Raw genomic sequence first — 8640 nt, 5'->3', positions numbered from 1 at the left:
AAGACCAGCTTACAAAGCAGTTTACTTGTGTTTTTTACCACAATTTTTTTTGACACACATGATAAACTATAAAAAGCTCAAATTGACCCAGTAGGAGCAGATTCCCAAAACACCCATACAATGCCACTGATTCAGAGTTATGTGTAGCGCACATTAATATGCATAATCTCCTGACAGTGCACAAATGGTTAAATAATGAGAGCTGAAAATGCAAACGACTAGTAAATATAGACAGATGATTTTTAATACATGTGCATGTTGTTAAGCATGAAACTATGTTGATGGTCCATTGAAAACAGCCATCTAGTTAGTTACACTTTACGTATAAGTACTGTAAAAAGGTATTACAATAGCAGATGTATTGCAATTGAGATTACAATGCAAACAGCTAAGGATTACCCAAGGGCATTACAAAATAGGACCAGCATTGCAAATACCAGCTCTGGAACTAAGCTGTGAATGATTCAATTACAATTACACGTCTCCTTAATACCAAACATGCAATGATATTACTATAAAGATCCCTTTCCACAGGACAAGTTTTGACACACACACGCGCATATGTATATACCTTATATATTTCATTATTCTGTAGTATATCTATCTATCTATATATCTATCTATATATATATGTTATATATATACTCAGCTGAATAATGTAAGTCTGGAATAGTTATACAGATGCCACAGTTTTAAAGGAATGTAAATTGTAGGTGTTAGCTGAACAGTAATGGATAAACCAGTGATTCTTAACCTGCCACTGGGGAAGTCTTTCAACTTATAACCAATATTTTAGAACAAGCATTTCAACAGACAGTTTTGGCACCTTACAATGGTCTGTTCTATAGGCTTTAAAACTAATGATTTGATATTTATGGTCATCCCTAGATCCCTTCATAAGACTCTCACCATTTCTTTAACATATCCAACATTTATAGCGTTTTATGTTGCCATTTTTCACGTATATTGAAAAATTCATACTGATTTCTCAAACTGCAATGACGTAGTGCAGAAGACTTGTCTTCCGCCTGTCCTATAAGCAGAGAGTCCTGTGAATAAATGTCCTAGAAAGAATGTAGGAGAAATATTTTGTTGATAATTCTGTGGCTCAAATCGCGGTATAGATAAACATTGTATTCAAAGAAATGTCATACACTATAGTCAGCGTTGTAGCATTGCTTACTATTATGGGGTCACTAGGTCAGTTTTCATTTAGAAATAGAAATGTAATTCAGTGTCTTTTTCTCTCTCCAACTAATTTTAAACATCACAAACCTTTCTATCTGAAACCTTAAGGTTACCTAGAATAAAGTGAACCTACCATTTAATTGTCTTTCAATAGTGCATGCAAAGATTGGTATTGATGCAAAGAAAAAAAACCATACACTCACACCCTGCTGTTCCCTGCCTACTATTCGGTCTTCCACACCTTTGTTGCATCTCATCTCTGACCCTATGTTCACTCTAGGCCTTGGCTTCCGGCATCAAGCAGGTCCTGAAAGTTAACTTTGCATGCTTTAAGACCTAATCTTAACCAGAAATCCCAGCCTAGAGTGAACACCGGGTTGCGACTTTCAACCATAGGCCCTGGAGTTCAGTGCCCATGTGCAGTGTTTTCCTGGGTCTGCTTATGGACTAAAGCCACAGCATAGAATTAATATTAGATTCAATATGCAATGCAACAGAAGTGCGATGGTGTTAGGATTGGCGGAACGCACTAAATAAAATAAATAATAAAGTGCAATCGCCACCCGGGGCCCACCGTGCAGAGATGGAAACCTGCAGCTAATATGAACAATGACAAACTAAAGGCAGCGAGAAAACTCCTTAATAGAGCTGTGTTAACTCCACACAGTATAAGTAGAATGCATAATACACAACTCTGTTAACTTCACAGAGAGGTAGAACTAAAGGGGGCGCTCGCTCTGTAACTGACCCATGCCAATCACACACGTGGTTGAAACAGATGCTGAGACACAAGAAAAATACAAAAACTGATGCTAACTACAAACCCTGTAGACTTCACAGGGGAGCACAGCTTTTTGGTTGGATCTTGCCCTGTACATCCACTGTGCTAACCACACACATGTGGGAAATAGATGCTAAGCCTAGCGGGTACAAAAAGCCCTATCTGGCTAAAACTCAGGTGGTAACTAAACACAGACATGCATACAGAGTGGTAGCGTATCCACTCACACACACCAACCATAAATGAGACTAGCGCACCGGCGTGCGCCTCTGAGAGCCTATTAAACATCAGGCTCATGTCCAGATGGACAGGACCTTGCCTGTGGATCAATCCAGAGCTGCCACATCACCAGAGTAGCTGACATCTGACCGCAAATAGGAAGGGGCCACATCACGAACATGCTCAATAAGGCGATCTCTCGACTTAGCCTCCAGAGCGCAAGGCTGCACCTGTATGCCACTGCTTACAAAAAGCTTAGCTGGAGAGTCAGCAGTAACCAAATGCATGGCATGAACCTGAGCAAGACACCGGAACCACCGCCTGTGCTGAGCAGCAGTCTGAGCGACTGGACCCGAATAGGAGACTGCAGAGCCCGACAAGGCTTGGGATCCATCCCATGTAGTGGGAAGTTACCGGTGCCTAACAGGTGGTCCAGACAACAGGCCTAGAGCTGTGGGATAAGGTGAGTCTATTTTTTTTTTTTATCTTTTATATCTTATGCCTCAGTGCTTTGGGGTCTGGAAAGACCGCATGTATTTCAGATATTTACACTGAAACCCCAGTCTGGTTATATTTATTTTTTACACCTTTCCTCATGCAGTATGAATGATTAGGCAACTTTATTCTTCAGATCGGTGCGATGACAGTAATATCAGATTTACATATATTCTTTTTAATACAAAATGCTTTTTTAATCCAAATTTTTGCATTGTTTTATTTTGAAAGCTATAATTTTTCCACATGTTGGTCGACAGACTCATGTGAGGGTTTGTTTTTACAGGATGAGTTAATGTGTTTATTGGTGCCATTTTCAGGCACATAAATCTTTTTGATCGCTTTCTATTCCAATTTTTTGGGGGCAGAATAAACATAAACATGCAATTCAGGAATTGTTTTTAAGGTTTTTTTTATTCCTTTCCATGTTTGGTGAAATTGATAAAGCAGCTTTATTCTTCAGGTCAGTATGATTACGGCAATACCACATAAGCAGAATAAAAATTATAGAAAAAATAATTACTTTTTCATTGATGTATTCTGAGAACTATACATTTTTTTTATTTTTTTTTTAAATTTTTATATACATTCTTTTTTTTATCACGTTTTATTCCACATTTTGTTCAGCCGTATGCTGAAAAAGCATAATTTTTTGACCCGCTTTTTATTTATTTTCTTATTGTGTTCACAGAATCAGTTAACTAGTGTGAAAGTTTTATGTGGTGGGTCATTCTAGACGTGCACTTTTTTGTTTACTTTTTTACATAAAAATACAAATTTATTCATGAAATATACTATATACAGTATATATTAATTATTTTGTGTTTTTTAAAAAAATATATATTTTTACTTTTTTTTTGCATTGTAGCTGTCACTTCTGCTCTCACAAAATCTTTTTAGACCATGTTCTCAGCATGGTTTAAAAAACTTGCTAGAGCCTAGTGGCACAGATGTCATCATGATGACCTCAGGTTATGATGGCAATGATAGAGCCCCAACGATGACATCATGGGTGTGCCGATCGGAGGGCAGAGGAGGTCAAACTGCTGGAAGGAGTGTCCACACAGCTCCTGGCAGTGAGAGCCAGGTATCAGCTATGCTGTTAGCTGAACACCCGGCGGTGATCACACATGCACTGCTACTGTGTTCACAAAATCACCAGGACGTACCCAGTACCTCTACAGTCGGAAAGTCATTCCCAAACTGGACATACTGGGTAAATTTAAAATGTTATAAGTTTGTTCTTTGCTGCACATGAATTAATGCAGTAGAATGCATCAGCAAGACAGCACAATTGAATTTACAGAAAAAAATCTGAAATCAGTCTAAACAGGTATGCAAGATTGTCACAAGAAACTGTACTGAGTCTTCTAATTCCCTATGCAATCTTATTAACAATGCAGAGAAAGTGTGCCACAAAAAACTTTTTTTTTTGCAAATCTGTTTTACTAGTAACATTTTATATCTCTACACAACACACCAATGCATTGCCCTTTTGCAGGTGCTGGCTTTTGGCCATGTACCTGAATAGCATTTCCTATTTTGTCATTTGGGGAACTTGAGAATTTTGTTTCTGTGACTGCATCAGTGCATTGTCACCTCTCCTATTCCAACCAGTATTTTTTTTATGGAGGGAGGGGGGCCCTATCAGTATTTTAATATGAAGTCCCATGATTTCTATGCACACTCTGCTTTGGGCACATTGTAGCACAGCCCAGTAAAAAGTAATTGTGTATAATGTCTTCTCGTGCTTTCTCTCTTTCTGTTCCCCTACCCTACATGTATGTTAGGGATAAAAATACTAAGGAGAAAGATTTATGCTTAACAGCTGCTGCAGATCTACGGGTCATCCCGTGACCATTAGATATCACAATGAAATCACATGGAGTAAATGAGATTTCGGAGATTTTCCTATAGATCCAAGCTGGTAAAGCAATACTGTGTACTTTTATCTATTTTTTATTATTATTTATTTGATGTTGTATTATGAGAGAGAGAGAGAGAGAAAGAGAATGAATCCCTTGCTCTCAAGCATATAGCAACTGGGAGAGTAGCTGAGAGTACAAAAAAATGGTTCGTAAAGGACATCCTTTTTTTCTTTTTTAACCAGAGCAATATGGGTTCTAGGCCACAAATTTCCATGTCTTTATCTTCATCTGCAGATATAGACATTTGTATTTGTAATTTATACTCTTACTATGCATGTATTATATAATGCATGACCACATTGAACTTTGACATGACCTGGATCGTTAGGTGGTATCCTTGGTGCCCAAATTCATAAAGCACAAGTATAAGACCCCATACATGTGTCTTCTTACTCACATATGGTCTACCCCTTCCTGAAGAAGTGCCTGTCACTTCAAAACATGTAGAAATGAATAAAAACCACTATTAATTTATTAAATCGCATCTCGGACTGACATCTTTCCACCATCCAGCAGCACGGAGAACCTGCACAAAACTTTTCTGATATGACTACATTTATGTTATGCAGTGGTACTTACTGGGTCAGCTATGGGTAAAGCTGTGTACCAGGCACAAGCTTGTTCTTAAATCTTCTGTTCATTTCCTCATGCTTGCTGGAGTTCTGCTGATTGGTGAGTGGGTCCCAGCGGAGAGAGGATTCTGCTACATAATCCACTGTCTGTCACAGGTTCAAGCCATCTGATGTAGACCTGGATAAGAAGAGGTCCACCTGCACTCCAGGAGTCTTTTGATAGTTTTGTTATTGTTGTGTTTATTTAGGGTGGGGGATGTCACCTAGCACACGGTAGACATGGTCCAGGAATTTTTATCAACTGTTCTTAATAATCAAATGTTAGTATTTATAATATGATATTATTCAGTTATTTAATCACATTTTAATTTCATTATTATTTGTCACCCTTAAATATACATTGTGGACTATTTTTAAACCACAAAAGTGAATTTACATCTTCATTGGTTTTGTTTGGTAAGGTTGGATTACACTGAAGCTTGTGATACCTTGAAAGTGTATGTACCCTTAAACATTTATCAATCTATGTCCTTTTAATAGGAGTGGATTAGTCAAACGTTCCTTGGCATTAGCAAATCTTATGGGGTCATAGTCTTGTTATCAACTTCACTGTATAAGTTTTTGAGAATACATCAGCATGTCTCTATTAATCACATTGATTGCCCTCTTATTGTCACAATCCTTCTACAGTTTATCACACGCAGTGAGATATGAACAAATTGTTCCTCTACACAGAGAAGCAAAACATCACTGTTCAGTAATAACCACATATATGCAAGGAGGAATACAGTAAAGTATTGTGTAAAGATAGAATTGAGGAAGAAAGTCCTGACAGGTAGGTGCCTATACTGTATATTTACAATACCAAAATCTATAGAAATCAGAACATCACATGACCAAGAATAATATCACTTTTAAAGACACTAGATTTGAGCGAAATGGGTCGGTCAAATTCAAAAGTCGCCGACTTTAGCTAAAGTAGGGTTTCGTTGATCGAAACCCGACCATAGCGTAAGGTCGGCCATGAGGTTGCCGACCCGAGCGCCAAAGTTGAGTTTCAAATAATGCTTCCAGCGCCTTTCTCAGCCAATGATGGAGGACGCACACTGTGGGCAGCGCAATGACATGGTCAGGGGCCCTCCACCATCTTAGAGAAGGGCATTGAAGTGATTGGCTGACTTTGTGTGGCGTCACAGTGGCTATAAAAGGCTGTGACCGCCGACCGCCATCTTACTTCTGCCGATCTTAGAATAGGGAGAGGTGCTGCTGCTGAATCTGAATAGGGAGAGCATTAGGCAGGGAAGAAGAAAAAAAATAGCTTCTGCTGATAGCGCTTTTCACTGTACAGTTAGTGTGCAGTGAAAGGGGAGGATTTTTGTTGTGTGCAGCATCGCTGGTGGTGATTAGGCTGCCTTTTAAGGCTACTTGATAGCTGCATTGCTGTCTGCACAATGCTGTTCAAACTGTTTTTTTTAAAGTACACCAACTTTTATTAGTTGTACTGGTCAGTTACCAAGCGGTCATTTTTTAACATACCGTATAGTGGTGTACGCTCCTCTCACACTACCGTGTACCGGCTGGTATCACGGACAAATACAAGCTATCTGTGTGTGACTCTGGAAAAACAGAGGAGATTTTCCATTTTTCCGGACCTACATCGTATAAAGCTGTCTGCTTTTCAAACAGTTTCGTAAATCTGCTGTTTGATCACGGTCAAAACTATACAGAGACAGCGTGTGTCACTCCGTATAAAAATAGATGGAGATTTACAATTTTCCATACAGACACCGTATAGTGGTGTACGCTCCTCACACACTACCGTGTACCGGCTGGTATCACGGACAAATACAAGCTATCTGTGTGTGACTCTAGAAAAACAAACAGAGGAGATTTTCCATTTTTCCAGACCTACACTGTATAGAGCTGTCCACTTTTCAAACAGTTTCGTATATCTGCTGTTTGATTACGGTCACATCTATACAGAGTCAGCGTGTGTGTGTGACACTCCAGAAATACATATACGGACATTTCCATTTCTCCATACACCGTATTGAGCTGTCCGATTCTCAAACAGTATTGTATATCTGCTGTTCGCATTACAGTCACACCTATACAGAGTCAGCGTGTGTGTGCGACACTCCGTAAATACATATACGGACATTTCCATTTCTCCATACACCGTATTGAGCTGTCCGATTCTCAAACAGTATTGTATATCTGCTGTTAGCATTACAGTCCAATCTATAAAGAGTCAGCGTGTGTGTGTGACACTCTGTAAATACATATATGGACATTTCCATTTCCAATAGACGGAGATTTAAAATTTTCCATACCAACACCGTAATGAGCTGTCAGATTCTCAAACAGTATTGTATATCTGCTGTTCGCATTACAGTCACATCTATACAGAATCAGCGTGTGTGTGTGACACTCCGTAAATACATATACGGAGATTGTTAATTATACAAAAATGTATACAGCTGTACACTTCTGATACAGTACCGTATATCTGCTTGTTGGATTACATTCAAATACTTACTGGGAGAGCCGTGTCACATAGGACAATTACACATGCTGCGTCCTGTTGTATCAGTTACCGGCCTGCTGGCCGTGTCACTCAGGACGGGGCACTTGCCTGGCTCACACTTTGTACCTGGTGGTGCAGTGCTTCCTTAATAATTATCCAGAGTTAACATCCCTGCTCCATAAGGTGCAAAGACTATGCTCGCACATCCATCGCTCGGCCGTACACTCCAGTCGTATGCAGAAGCTGCAGCGATTGCTCCACCTCCCCAAGCACCGCCTAATCATAGACGTTGCAACAAGGTGGAACTCCACCCTGCACATGGTTGAAAGGCTGTGCGAACAGATGCAGGCTGTAATGCATTTGTGGGAGGATACACGGACAGGCAGTTTGAGGGAAGACATGGAATTGTCGGGTGTGCAGTGGTCAAAGCTGAAAGACCTCTGTAAAGTCCTTCAGTGTATGGAGGAATGCACACGGCTGGTAATCGCAGATGATGCCATCAGAAGCATAAGCATCCCACTTATGCGTCTGCTCATGTAAAGTTTGATGCACATTAAGGATCTGGCGTCTGCAGCAGAGGAGGAGGAACAGGAGGAGGAGGAGGGAAGCCTTGCTGACAGTCAGCCATTGTCTGGTCAGGGAACTGACCTCGACGAGGTGGAGGAAGAGGAAGAGGAGGAGGGGGATGATTATTTTTTGCAGGAGGATACTTCTCAGGCGGCAAGAGAAAATGTTGGCGTTCCAAGGTCAGGTACAGGGTTTGTGCGTGACTGGAGGGATGTGGATTTGCCAGAAAGTACTCCTCCACCCAGCAGTGGCAGTGCATTATTGACACCTGGAACATTGGCCCACATGTGCGATTATGCCTTGCTGATCCTAAAAAGGGACCCCCGCATTGCCAAAATGATGAAGGATGATGACTACTGACTG

Source organism: Dendrobates tinctorius, unplaced genomic scaffold (assembly GCF_039654945.1).
Source record: "Dendrobates tinctorius isolate UK_male_01 unplaced genomic scaffold, ASM3965494v1 ptg000004l, whole genome shotgun sequence".
Classification (NCBI taxonomy): domain Eukaryota; kingdom Metazoa; phylum Chordata; class Amphibia; order Anura; family Dendrobatidae; genus Dendrobates; species Dendrobates tinctorius.
Note: the sequence above shows the minus strand (reverse complement) of the source record.